General features: G+C 40.2%; 1 protein-coding gene across 10 annotated transcripts in view; it reads left to right on the top strand.

Annotated features, from left to right (window-relative positions):
- The window catches only part of FOXP2 (forkhead box P2), a 671944-nt gene that overhangs the window by 549558 nt on the left and 107873 nt on the right, over window positions 1-14513 (top strand). Inside the window, exon 3 of one of the 10 annotated variants that reach the window (XM_006122528.5) lies at window positions 10518-10588. The exons of the other annotated variants lie outside the window; for them this stretch is intronic. The gene's annotated coding sequence lies outside the window, so the exon portion shown is untranslated. The remainder of the gene's footprint in view (window positions 1-10517; window positions 10589-14513) is intronic. 10 annotated transcript variants of the gene reach the window in all.

The following is a 14513-nucleotide window of genomic DNA, read 5'->3' as shown; positions in this document are numbered from 1 at the left end:
TTCCTAGTCCGAACTACCTAGTCCGTGCCGCCACGTGGCACGGAGTCCGCAATAGTGGACATTTTAAAAATGGCAGTGCCCGGCTTTATGCAAATGAAGCCCGGGAAATTCAAATCCCAGGCTTCATTTGCAACTCCGGTTGCCTACATTACCACCCTAGTTCGAACTAGGGTGGTAGTGTAGACATATCCTTAGTTCCTGCACCAAGATGCACAACTTGGGTATGTCTACACTGCAAAGTTAGTTCGAACTAATGGACGTTAGTTCGAACCAACTTTAATAGGCGCTACACTAGCGCTCCGCTAGTTCGAATTTGAATCGAACTAGCGGAGCGCTTAGTTCGAACTAGATAAACCTCATTTTACGAGAATTAAGCCTAGTTCGAACTAGCTAGTTCGAATTAAGGGGTGTGTAGCCCCTTAATTCGAACTAGTGGGAGGCTAGCCCTCCCCAGGTTTCCCTGGTGGCCACTCTGGCCAACACCAGGGAAACTCTATGCCCCCCTCCCGGCCCCGGACCCCTTAAAGGGGCACGGGCTGGCTACGGTGCCCATGCCAGGTGCAAGCCTGCCAGCACCCAGCCAGCAGACCCTGCACCTGGCACAGCACAGAGCCACCCACCCGATGTCCCCCAGCCCACCCCCTCTTCCCGGGACCAGGCTGGCGGCTCCCGGGAGCTTGCCCTGGACCACAAGAGGCGGGCACCTTCCTGGGCTAGTGCGGACATCGTGGACCTTGTCCACGATCTCCGCACTAGGCGCAGGAAAGTGGCCGGCTAGGGCAGGAGAGCTGCCAGCCTGGCCACCCAGGAGCAGGTGTGCATGAAAATCAAGGGGGTCCACTGAGACCCCCGACCCTGAGCCCTGAGCTTACAATGGCCGTCCTGGGTCAGACCAAAGGTCCATCTAGCCCAGTAGCCTGTCTGCTGACAGCGGCCAACCCTAGGGACCCTGGAGGGGATGGACCGAAGACAGTGACCAAGCCATTTGTCTCGTGCCATCCCTCTCCAGCCTTCCACAAACTTTGGGCAGGGACACCACTCCTACCCCCTGGCTAAGACCACTCCATGGACCCAACCTCCATGACTTGATCTCACTTCCCTTTAAACTCTGTTCTAGTTGTAGCCTTCACAGCCTCCAGCAGCAAGGAGTTCCGCAGGTTAACTATTTGCTTTGTGAAGAACAACTTTCTCTTACTAGTTTGAAGCCTGCTACCCATTCCTTTCCTTTAGTGTCCTCTAGTCCTTCTTTATGGGAACTCAGGAAGAACTTTTCTGAATGCACCGTCTCCACCCAACCCCTGCTTTTAGAGACCTCTATCCTGTTCCCCCTTCGTCTCCTCTTTTCTAAGCTGAACAGTCCCAGTCTCTGTAGCCTTTCTTCATCTGGGACCTGTTCCCAACCCCTGATCATGTTAGTTGCCCTCCCTTCTCCCAGCCTTTCTCTTCCCCTCTCCCACCTCCTTTTCCCAGTCTCCCCCAGTTTTGTTCAATAAAGACAGAGTCAATGTTGGAAGAAACGTTATCTTTATTTTGTACATCAATAAGAAGGGGGGCTAGGGAAGGGTAAGTGGAAGGAGGTGAGGGAGGAATGGAGTACAAGCCCCCGATGGGGAGGACTGGGCTGGCTCTGCGGGCTTCTGGGGGTGGAAGCTCTCCTGCAGCCCCCCAATTGTCCCCTCTCCCCAGATGGCAGCCTGCGGCAAGTGCAGCCGGGCTGATGGCCGAGTGGTGTGATGTGCCCAGTGTGGGTACTCCGGGCACTCCAAGCCAGAACTTCTTTGCAAGCGGGGCACCCCTTAGAACTGTGTGTCCAGGGTGGGGGTCGGGACCCTTTAAGTGCAGCCCTCGGCTAGCCTGAGACAGCATCTCCACGCTCTAAGTCCTCCTCTTATGCCCTGCCGGCACTGCTTCCGGCCATCCTTAAGCCCTGTTCAGAGTCCACTCAATGTGGACTTGCTAGTTCGAATTAGCAAAACGCTAATTCGAACTAGTTTTTAGTTCTAGATGCGTTAGTTCGAATTAGCTTAGTTCGAATTAACTAATTCGAACTAAGTTAGTTCGAAGTAGCGCTGTAGTGTAGACGTACCCCTTCTGTCTGAGCAGTGATGGCAGTTTCTCCATCAGGTTAAATCTTCAAATTATCTTTCTAAAAAAATATGCTATAGCTCAAAGATGATAGAGAAACTGCCAATGTCCCCAGGTTTCAATGGCTAATTATCCTCACTTAAAAATGTGCTTTATTTCTTGTCTGTATTTGTCTAGCTTCAGTTTCCAGACATTGAATTTTATTAAACCTTTCAAAATACTGAGACAAAGAATAATGGCAAAATTCCAATCAAGGAATCAGATGTACCACAACTATTGAACACATTGTTACTCAACTTTCTAAAGCTGGTGGACTGGGAAGATTAAACCACAAAATACCTATTACTGTATCAGTAGCTAAGTCTTAGTTACAATGTAAGGATTATTATGTGTGCCACATATTGATTGAGCTCCATGATACAAACTTCCAGTGCAATGTTAGAGTATTAGCCTGTGACAAACTTGTCATTTAATACAATCCTCTATTTTTTCCTTTGCCCCTGAAACACTGGCTTCTGAATGAGAGGGGGGGACATTTCTCCCTTTCATCATATCTTCTGTAATCAAATTCAGGCTGCTAGAGTGGAAATGTTTCTTCATTCTTCTCCCAAATCCACCCACATATTGGTTGCTTTAATGGTAGGAAGTGATGTTGGTAATTGCTGTGTGGTTATACCTACATATGTCCGAAAGTATGGGAATCATTCCTCTGATCAATATTTTGCTTCCTGTTTGTAAGCAATAGGAATTCTGATAAAACATATGGGCCTTACAAGAGCCTTGCTGAGGTCTAGATTCACACAGGGTATGTCTACACTACAAAGTTAGTTCGAACTAACAGACGTTAGTTCGAACTAACTTTTATAGGCGCTACACTAGCGCTCCGTTAGTTCGAATTTAATTCAAACTAACGGAGCGCTTAGTTCGAACTAGGTAATCCTCATTCCACAAGGATTAAGCCCAGTTCGAACTAACTAGTTCGAATTAAGGGGTGTATAGCCCCTTAATTTGAACTAGTGGGAGGCTAGCCCTCCCCAGCTTTCCCTGGTGGCCACTCTGGCCAACACCAGGGAAACTCTACTGCCCCCCTCCCGGCCTCGGACCCCTTAAAGGGGCACGGGCTGGCTACGGTGCCCGTGCCAGGTGCAAGGCTGCCAGCACCCAGCCAGCAGACCCTGCACCTGGCACGGATCGAGCCACCCACCCGATGCTCCCCAGCCCTCCCTCTCTTCCCGGGACCAGGCTGGCGGCTCCCGGGAGCTTGCCCGGGACCGCAAGAGGCGGGCACCCGCCTGGGCTAGTGCGGACATCGTGGACCTGGTCCATGATCTCCGCACTAGGTGCAGGAAAGCGGCCGGCTTGGGCAGGATAGCTGCCAGCCTGGCCACCCAGGAGCAGGTGTGCAAGAGAATCAAGGGGGTCCACTGAGACCCCCGACCCTGAGCCCTGAGCTTACAATGGCCGTCCTGGGTCAGACCAAAGGTCCATCTAGCCCAGTACCTGTCTGCCGACAGTGGCCAACCCTAGGGATCCTGGAGGGGATGGACCGAAGACAGTGACCAAGCCATTTGTCTCGTGCCATCCCTCTCCAGCCTTCCACAAACCTTGGGCAGGGACACCACTCCTACCCCCTACCTAATACCGCTCCATGGACCCAACCTCCATGACTTGATCTCACTTCCCTTTAAACTCTGTTCCAGTTCTAGCCTTCACAGCCTCCTGCAGCAAGGAGTTCCACAGGTTGACTCTTTGCTTTGTGAAGAACAACTTTCTGTTACTAGTTTGAAGCCTGCTACCCATTCCTTTCCTTTGGTGTCCTCTAGTCCTTCTTTATGGGAACTAATGAAGAACTTTTCTGTATGCACCGTCTCCACCCAACTCCTGCTTTTAGAGACCTCTATCCTGTCCCCCCTCCGTCTCCTCTTTTCTAAGCTGAAAAGTCCCAGTCTCTTTAGCCTCTCTTCATATGGGACCCGTTCCCAACCCCTGATCATTTTAGTTGCCCTCCCCTCTCCCAGCCTCTCTCTTCCCCTCTCCCACCTCCTTTTCCCAGTCTCCCCCAGTTTTGTTCAATAAAGACAGATTCCATTTTGGAAGACACGTTATCTTTATTTTGTACATCAAGAAGAGGGGTTAGGGAAGGGTAAGTGGAAGGAGGTGAGGGAGGAATGGGGCACGAGCCTCCGATGGGGAGGACTGGGCTGGCTCTGTGGGCTTCTGGGGGTGGAAGCTCTCCTGCAGCCCCCCAATTGCCCCCTCTCCCCAGATGGCAGCCTGCGGCAAGTGCAGCTGGGCTGATGGCCGAGTGCTGTGATGTGCCCAGTGTGGGCACTCAGGGCACTCCAAGCCAGGACTGCTTTGCAAGCGGGGCACCCCTGAGAACTGTCTGTCCGGGGTGGGGGTCGGGACCCTTTAAGCACAGCCCTCGGCTAGCCTAAGACAGCATCTCCACGCTCTAAGTCCTCCTCTGATGCCCTGCCGGCACTGCTTCCGGCCATCCTTAACCCCGCTTCAGGGTCCACTTAATGTGGACGCGCTAGTTCGAATTAGCAAAACGCTAATTCGAACTAGTTTTTAGTTCTAGATGTGTTAGTTCGAATTAGCTTAGTTCGAATTAACGAATTCGAACTACGTTAGTTTGAATTAGCGCTGTAGTGTAGACATACCCACACTGAGTACTATTGATGAAATGCACAAAATTTAAGAGGCAAAAGCAGTTTCTTTCCAACGTTTTATTAACGTTATGGGTTCCCAGATGAGCAAACAAATAACTGTAATCACTGAGTTTTCATTTATTTCAATTGTACAAGCTTTCCTGTTCCAAAAGTTGGCTGTAAAAATACCACATTAGTGTTGTCCAAAGCATTTTAAATCTGTAATAAAGTTCTAAGCTGCCGTTAAGGAATGTCAGTAACTTTCTTCTGAATGGCTACTTAACTCTTACATTGAAGACGTCTGGCTCTTCCAGAACAATAGTGAAAGGGGTTTCCAGGATCTGATCAGTAAAGTAACGTAACCTTTGACTGAGTTTGACAATAGTTAAAGTTATGAATGAAAAGAAATGGAAAAGAGAATTGTGCAGCCACATCTAATTTTGGTGATGTTTGATAGGTGTTTGTCTCTGTCTGTGGGATTGGAGCAAATCCAGTTGTATCTTGGGGCCTGGCTGTAAACAAATAATTGTGTGATGTGTCCTAGGTGGAAGCTAGAGGCATGTAGGTAAGAATAATGGTCAGTAGGTTTCTGGTATAGGATGGTAATAATGTGGCCATCAGAGGGGATATGATAAAGGTATTTAAAATCATGAGTGGTGTGGAGAAGGTGAATAAAGAAAAATTATTCATTAGTTCCCATAATATAAGGACTAGAGGACACCAAATGAAATTAATGGGTAGCAGGCTTAAAACTAATAAACGAAAGTTCTTCACACAGTGCAGTCAACCTGTGGAACTCCTTGCCAGAGGAGGCTGTGAAGGCTAGAACTATAACAGAGTTTAAAGAGAAGCTAGATAATTTCATGGAGGTTAGGTCCATAAAAGGCTATTAGCCAGGGAGTAGGAATGGTGTCCCTGGCCTCTGTTTGTCAGAGGCTGGATACGGATGGCACGAGACAAATTTCTTGATCATTGTCTTCGGTCTACCCCCACTGGGGCACCTGGTGCTGGCCACTGTCAGCTAGATGGACCTTTGGTCTGACTCAGGTTAGCCATTCTTATGTTCTTATGTTCTTATTTAATTATACTGCAGTATCAAGGAAGTGGTTCTCCTGCGTGGACTGGCCCAGGCTAAGGTTGATGGTGGTGTGGAAATTGTTGAAATCCCTGAGGAATTCTTCAAGGATCTCCCTCCTGTGGGTTCATATGATGAAGATGTCATCGATGTAGTATAAGTAGAGGAAAGGTGCTAGGGAATGAGAGCTGAGGAAACATTTTTTGCGGTCAACCATAAAAATGTTGACATATTGTGGGGCCACGTGGGGCCTCATAGCAGTGCAACTGACTTGAAGGTATAAGTTCTCCCCAAATTGGAAATGGTTATGGGTGAGGACAAAGTCACATAGCTCAGCTACCAGGTGTACTGTGGGATCATCAGGAATAGTGTTCCTGACAGCTAATAACCCATCGTGTGGAAGGTAGATGTAAAGAGCTTCTACATCGATAGTGGCCGGGGTGATGTTTTCAGGAAGATTACTAATGCTCTGTAATTTCCTCAGGAAGTAATTGGTGTCTCTGAAGTTGCTAGGAGTACTGCATGTTGGTTATTTTAATTCATGTATTAAACATGCACATGTATTTTATCAATATTTCCATTTTATAATAGATTTTGTAACAACTTGTCAAAGCATCATCAGTTAAACATTTGTTACAAATGCACTTTGTGAGATTAGTAATAAACTATAAAGAATTAGCTTTCCTTCCTCTTGTATTCATAAAGCTAAATAATGCATTTCTAGACTCTACCTTAATTTAAAGCAGTACCACCTTTCTAGTTGATTCTCATGCATTGTCTTAATTTATGGTGGTCATCATGTTTCTCAAGACGTTTTTTTAGATTAATTTGCTTGCCCACTAGTAGTTTTGGATAATTTGAATTAAAGCTGTAAATGTTTACAAAATAATCCATTTAAATTTTGGAATTTCAGTCTCTTGTGTGCTGTTCTTAGCCAGAATGATCTGGATTCACATTGTTAAGGATTTCCATTAATGATGGCTGATGCCATGTATTATTTGTTATACACAGTGTTTGCATAGGTAATAGCCAGCAGGACAAACAACTCTCCTCAATTATTTTTTTTAAAACTATATATATTTTTATAAATAAGCCAATTTACTCTGTTGATTACATCATGCCACACATTGCTTTGAATCAGTTTTTTAAAGAGATGTTTAGTGGAAATTTCATCACCATAAGGATTACAACTGAGATGGACTTTATGATCCATATGACCAGCTAGCTAAAGTCATATCATTCATATATATATTGCATTGTTATATCTATATGTGTGGAGCTACCCAAAGGCTACCCTATACTTTAGTTATTATTAATACCTATTCAGTATTACTATTAGCCATATTTCAGATTTGGGGATGTCAGTGTTTTTAAAGAAGCATTGATGAAAATATCTGCCCAGTTTGTATCAAACATGAAAACTATATTTTTACTATGATTTTGATGATACAGTGGCTGTCATTTGAAATCATGATTTTAGGAGGACTTACCATTCTGCTATATTGAAGACATGATACAAATTTTTCCAGTTCTAAATGCTAGAAATACTATCCATACTCTCTGTTACAAAGAGGCTAAATCTGTTAATAAAGGAGACGTTTTTAAACATCAGAAGCCACTGTATGTTTATAAACATCTACAGTACATATATTTGTACAGTACTTAAACTAAACATACTTACATTCTTACTTATGCTGAATCATGTAGTTATTGCAATATGAGTTGATTAAAATAAACAAGCACATTTCTAGTGTATGTAGCACACCATCAGGTTGAAATTTTACCATGATGCTTTAAATAGGAAATTAGTTGAAAAGGAGAGTAGGGGGATTTGTAGATGTGCATCTGAGAGAGAGAGATTGGTATTTTCATTGTATGGGGTGAGAAAGAAATTGCTATTCATTTGTTGTCAGTTTCTTTCAGTAGATATTTGACTGGGAAGATAGAATGCACTATCGTAGAATAAATTGATTGCATTACTAGTATTCTTAATTTGTTATTAATTGTTCCTAAAGGAAACCATGTCCAACAGCTGGTGAGGACACGTCTTTATATCTTTATGCCTTGAGTAATAACTTTTTGTTTCTACTCTGGATGATCTGGAATAAGTTTTAGGTCCTTATGCCTGAGAGAGTCATTTACACTTATACAAAATTGATAGAACACTGTGCTATTCTGATTTGGTAGCTCTTTTCATAACTTTTACACAGGTATAAATGACTGCACTAGATGCAGGATAGTGGGGAGTCAGACTTAGGGTCTCTCTCTCTCTCTCTCTCTCTCTTTCTCTCTCTCTCTCTCTCTCTCTCTCAAATTTGCTACTTATGAACAGATCTAGACTAATTGCCCTGGAGACCGAAATTGTCTTTCACCAGAATAGATACAGTACAAGTAGCAACAATCCAAGCTTCTCTACACAATCAAATAAGCTCTGCATGCACCATCTGTAGGGAAGAGAGAATAATTCATTTCATGCCAGCTCATTTCTTAGTCATAGATACACAATGCCAGTTCGCTTGAGTTTTTGATGGTGTTTTTTGGTGATGTGGACATCTGGACTGTAAACTACTGATTCCTCACAGTCTTACAAGTATCTATCAGACTTTAAATTCTCTGTAACCTAAATATAATTTGAATTATCAGTGACCCAAAAGGTGAAACAATTAATATTACATTACAAATCCCATATTCATCACATTCATTATTCCGTTAGATTGTCAGTTTTTGTATCCTTAAAATATTAAAAACATCAACAACATATAAAGACTATTTATAGAAGGATTTTACAAGTTGAACCTCTCTTGTCCAGAGATATCCATCGTCCAGCATGCTTTTAGTTAGCTGGATGTCCACTTATCATGGGTGTGGCCAAGTTTCTTGCGGCCCCATAAAGTTTGTTTATAGCAACCAGTCCTAGATGTCAATATTCTGTGCTATTTTATATATCTAATCTAAATGCCTTCTAACAGCCCAGTAAGCAGTGGAAGTGTTGGTAATGCTGCTAGACAGTTTTGACTTTCCATGGTCCAGAAAATTCTGGCATTCGGAATCAGTCAGGTCCTGATGGTACCAGACTAGAGAGGTTCAACCTGTAGTTGGGTGTTATTTACTTGTCTTCCAAATTGCCAATATGATTATTTTTTCTGTTGCAAAGCATTTGACCACTTCTGGGGTTTATTTTAGTCAGTAGTAGTAATGGGTAAAATTCTGAAAAACTTGTAAGCAACTTAGGTTTCTGAGTCCCCTTTCAAATATTTTACCAAGGGGTATTCTTAGGTATGACTTTGTTCCACCTAAGTTTTGTACCATGAAAGTATTCTTATCTCTAGATAACAGTTTCTGAGTTTGTTTCCTCTTCTGAATTCTATTATAATCTCACAGGAATGGGGTAAATATAGTTATCTATATATTGCAATGGGATTTTATCTTTTAAACATGTTCAAAATGTGAGAGATTGCATCTTCTGCTGTTGAAAACTGTAACTTTTCATTCCCCTTGTATCTTTTGTCATTTCATATATATCCAATATATTTGGTATATGTGCATTTGTTATTGCTCTATGTTTGAGGTTTCTGTGCCTTGAACTTATTTATCTGCATTCCCTTTTTGATGGGTTATGCTGGATATGTATGCATTTAAATGTGTATAGGTATTTAATGTGTGTTTGTGTACACAGATATACATGCAAAGATGTATGTACATAAACATGTATCTTGTATGTGGTCAAGATATATTGGTGATAAATTAGTAATATTTATCATGTATCTTTGACCAACTTACCTGCATTCTGTCTACTCATCCATCTTCATATATTTAATATTCCAAGCCTCTGAGCTGCTTCTAACAACTGCCATATTAAAAAAAAATTCTCACTGTAGTCTTTTCTATTTCCTCCTCTTGTTCTCCTTCCTGTGTGTTTTCTCCCAGAACTGTACTGGCTTTAAGGCCAGGAATGGCCATATTCAGTCCTGAAGCAATGACAAATCTGATATCTTCCTATCTATTATGACTAACAATAGAATCTTTATATCACATGGAAGAGCTGTCTCTTGGAACAGACATCATTTGATCCAGGCCCTGTATGATTCAGATTTAATAGAACTTAACATTAATATAGAAATTCATAAGAAGAACTGTTTAAAGTCATTTTGATTTGTCTAACATTTATAATTTCATCTCTCTTTGTGGTGTTAGAGTCAGGGTAATTATGAAATTTGGTTTTACGAGTTGAAAGATATGAAAAGTAGCACCAATCACATATTTTAAAACTCTCTAAAACATTACTAAATTTTCCATTTTGTTAAATAAATGTCACAAATAGAATAGGTGATATTCTATGGTACAAAGATTTTATCTCGCTTGTATTTGGGGTCAACCTGCATGGCTACCCCTCTGAAACTGCATAACTTATATATGGCTTCACTTTTTGTGAATTTTGAGGCAACCACAGACTTACACCAATGAAGCCATCAAAGCATCACATAATGTGTTATGTACAAAACACACACACATAACAGAGTTGAGGGTGATCCTGAAAAACTGTTGCCTGAAGTCTTGAAAAGTGACCAAAAATTAAGGTCATTTTGCCAGCCTTGAGGAAAATAGTTGTTATAAACTAAATTCTAGTCAACCCCCATCACCTTAAAATGTCTTTTAATGTGCTGCAGCTTCAGTTACCCTCTGCTGAAGCTTCTCTATTTTAGCTTACAGGGTCATGTGACCTCAGCCCATAGCAGTGTTTCAACAGTAATAGAGACAGCCATCTTGGATAAATGTAAGTGATTTTTTCCTCATTACTACAGTTTCTATCCCTCACATTCACTTTCACATTTTGCTTTTACTCTGATTGTAGTTAGAATACCTGGTAGCATTTCTGTTTTGTGTCCAATGATGTGGGTGACACAAAGTAACAGAACACAATTTATTTTGGGCCTTATATATTCTACAGCATCAGAATTATTTTGTGAATTTGTAATATTTCAGTTTTCAGTCATGGTGCTCATGCAAACTTTATTTTACCAATGGATAGCTTGTCAGTAGTTTTTGACACTAATGGTGTCAAAAACTGCTCGTCTTCCAAGAAAGATGTATGCCCTTGCTGTAGCCAGTTTAATCCACAGATAATATATGACAATCCATGTAACTATCCCTCAAAAAATAACTAAGCAAGATTCATAATTTCAATTTCATTGAACCTTAAGTCTAATAATTCCTTCTCAAGTGTGGCTATGCATTCACTTAGACATTGCATAAATCAGAATGTACATAGGGAAATATTATATCTATACAGCAGTGATAACTAATATTCCCTCTAATTTTTTCCATCCATGTGTGGAATAAATTTTGATATATGCACCGAGACATGTGTGAATGTGCACCACCAATAGAAATTCATGCTGCTGCCAGATGGGGGCACTCTGCTAATCAGCTGGGCGGCATTTGAATCTCTCCTATGTGGCTGCCAAACACTCAGGTTATAGAGTAAGCTGCTGATAACCCAACCCATAATTATCTCAAACATCTTATCCAAAGGCAAAATGTGGAGACTGCAGATCACTTGCCCATTATTAATTCTCATTGAATATCAAATACAACAAATGCTATTAAAAACTCAACACTTATCCAGTTTTGCATTGGTGATAATGATGATGGTGACTTCTGTATAGTCCCTGGTTGCATACAAGAGTATGAAAATAACACTGGGATCATTGTGTTTGCCATTGAAATATCAGTGTTTATAAGTTGCCTTAGAATGGTATCTAATAATTGGCCGAGAGAGAGAGAGAGAGAGAGAATACTCAGTTGAAGTAAATGAACCTACTCCTGTGTTTCGAATATGAACCACAAGTGTGTGGTAACTTTTTATACCAATGATAATATTTTCTTTTGTATGACCTCAAACAGCTGAACACACTGGTGATTATACCCAGCCTCTTTCCTTTTGTGGGAGGCAATGAACTGCAAATGCTGAAATGAAAAGCAGCTGAAAAGTTGTAGTTATATCTAATACCAGCAAAAATGAAAGTTCCCTCCCTTAATGTATCTGTCTTGCAAACATATCATTCTAACACTGATAGGGGCAATCTCAGTGCTTTGCACCAAAATTCAGACCTGTAGTTATCTTAAAAATCACTAGAGTTCAGTTGGACTTCCAACTGTATTGCTATATTAACTACCCAGTAATGGATGCCATACCAAATCATATACAATAGGATATAGAAGTAGTCTGTGTAGAAAAATGTGTATTGAAATCATTCCATGGTTATCTTGAATTCTTATATATATCAAAGTCTATGAGTGTGGACATAGCTGTCATTCAAATGTGGAAATCATATAGTAAAATAAATTGGGTGCACAAATTTTATTCTGTGTGATACAATATGAATAAATTAAAAAATATTAAGTTGGACACAAATTACTAAAACATAGCAGGAATTATTTGAATCATGTGAAATAATTGCAAAGAATTCTCTAAAAATGTGGGATTAGTGGGAGAACCTATACAAAATCTGAGAGTTGGTAACCTCGAGGGCAAACTAGTTTGTAATAATTACAGTGAATCTTAGCTTCATTTAATCTCCCAAAATAGAAGACTTTTGTAACCTGACATATTTGTCATTGAATAGCTGAGTTCTTGAATGACCTTACAAAACAAGTAAGATATACAGAGGGCCATTCATTTTCACAGTTTTTTATTTATATTTTTCTCCAGAATTTACCAATGTTTATTAATAGAACAAAACCCAGTGAAAATCAGTAGAAAAATATTAATATTTTTTGGATAAATATCAGGGTTGATTTTGATGAACAGAATGAAGGGGGAAAGTATTCAGTAGATTAATGTTTTGATTAATGGAATTCAATGAGGTTTGCTGCAGAACTGAAACAGAACTCAAAACACAATCCAACTTGGAGTTTAAGAAAATAATGTAGATCTAATCCCCAAATAAAACTTTTCATTTGAATAAACAATTTACTATTGTAGACTTGGAACTGTTAGCTTATAAATATTTATATTTAATAATTGGATCACAACATTTGCATTCATATATCCTTTGCTCCTATTTGTTTTTTTAAAACTTTTGAATATTTCCTTATGTTCTGAAATGTATTCTGATACAGATTTTCATTTTCTTCCCATTTTAGCGGGTTAGATCTTTAAACTATTATCTGCTACAGATGTGTATGTGGTGAGATCATCAGTACATTCAGATACACATGCACTTCAGAGCTTGTGTATTTGCCTGTTTGTTTATTTTGTGTATTTTCTAGAGCAATTTATAACCTTACTTCAACAGGCATCTTTGCATATAAACACAGATTAATGTATTTTTGTTATAAACAAAAGGATGATTGTGTTTATATATCTATTTAAAATATGAAGTGTTAATTTGTTCATTCATGAGCTCAGTCTTACAGTGATAAATTTATCAGATCAAGAAAATGAGTATAGTCTTACATGTAATCAAAGTCCATTATGCAATGGAGCTTTACACCAGTGTAGATATAGCTGCAGACTTAGTCTGAGATGTGTTCACCTCATGATGTGTAGCTTCTCTGGCATCTACATGATATTTCACTATATTGCCCTGCCTGTAACATTTGGCTACGAAAGAATTAACCGAGACTGATAACTATCTTAGCCTTGCAGCAAAAAACAATGTGAGGAATTAATACTAATAATGTGAAGATAATTGTCTTATTACAACAAGGCTAGCTTAATAATCCACAATAAGACATCAGCTGTATTCTGGTATGTATGTAATGCTTTAGGCTATTTTTGAACTGTTCATAAATAGTTAAATTAAAAGAGCATCCTTAAATATATCAAACATTTGTTTTTACATTATTTGTTTAACATTAGAGGTTGTATATCTTACATAATGCCTTAATACACAGTGCAGAAACTCGGAAACACAAAAATGAATTTGTGAATAAGATTTATAGAAAGATTGTGTGAGTAAAAGCTCAGGAATCACTCAGTGAAAACAGCCAACCTCAAATTTTAGAAGATACTCGTTGTATCTTTGCCCTGATATTCTTGGTGTATAACTGGCGATCTAGCGTATACAACCAGATCATCTTATGGTGACCATAGCTGTTACTAGTCTAACAAAGCAATTTCCATATCATTTTTTAAAAAAGGAACCATGAATTCTTGGGTACAACTATATTTATAATTATCTTTTTAACATCTAGTGTAACACATACTATACCTGGTGATCTTGATGTTTTATCTAAATTCTATAGAAGCAGGATCCTTAATAGAGTGGCGGTTCTATGTTTGTGGTGTCCAAAGTTTTAAATAATTGATTACGCTATGGCATTTCATAACTCTTAATGTTAATGACATTTTTGGTATAGAGAAGTCTTGACGCTAATAGCAGTGTTCTTTTTGTCTATCATCTGGGATTTTCTAGCATTACCAATGTGCTGCTTTATTAACCATAATGACTCTCCACAGCTGGCAAGTTGAATTGTAAGGGCTAGTTTAAAGCTTTATTCCTGTGTTGCACATTACTGCAAATGTTGTAAATTTAACTTGTCCTGAAACTAGTTATTTCATAAACAATACCTAGTGGAGTTAAACAGCATGAATCTGCCAGTGATTATGAACATGGATTTTTCAGAAAAGCTGAGCATCCAGAGCTCTCAGTGACATCAGTTTTCTTCTGAAAATTAGGACTTGTGTCATCATC

This window comes from Pelodiscus sinensis, chromosome 1 (assembly GCF_052426305.1).
Source record: "Pelodiscus sinensis isolate ZL-2025 chromosome 1, ASM5242630v1, whole genome shotgun sequence".
Lineage (NCBI taxonomy): Eukaryota > Metazoa > Chordata > Testudines > Trionychidae > Pelodiscus > Pelodiscus sinensis.
Note: the sequence above shows the minus strand (reverse complement) of the source record. Positions and strands in the feature narration are given on the sequence as shown.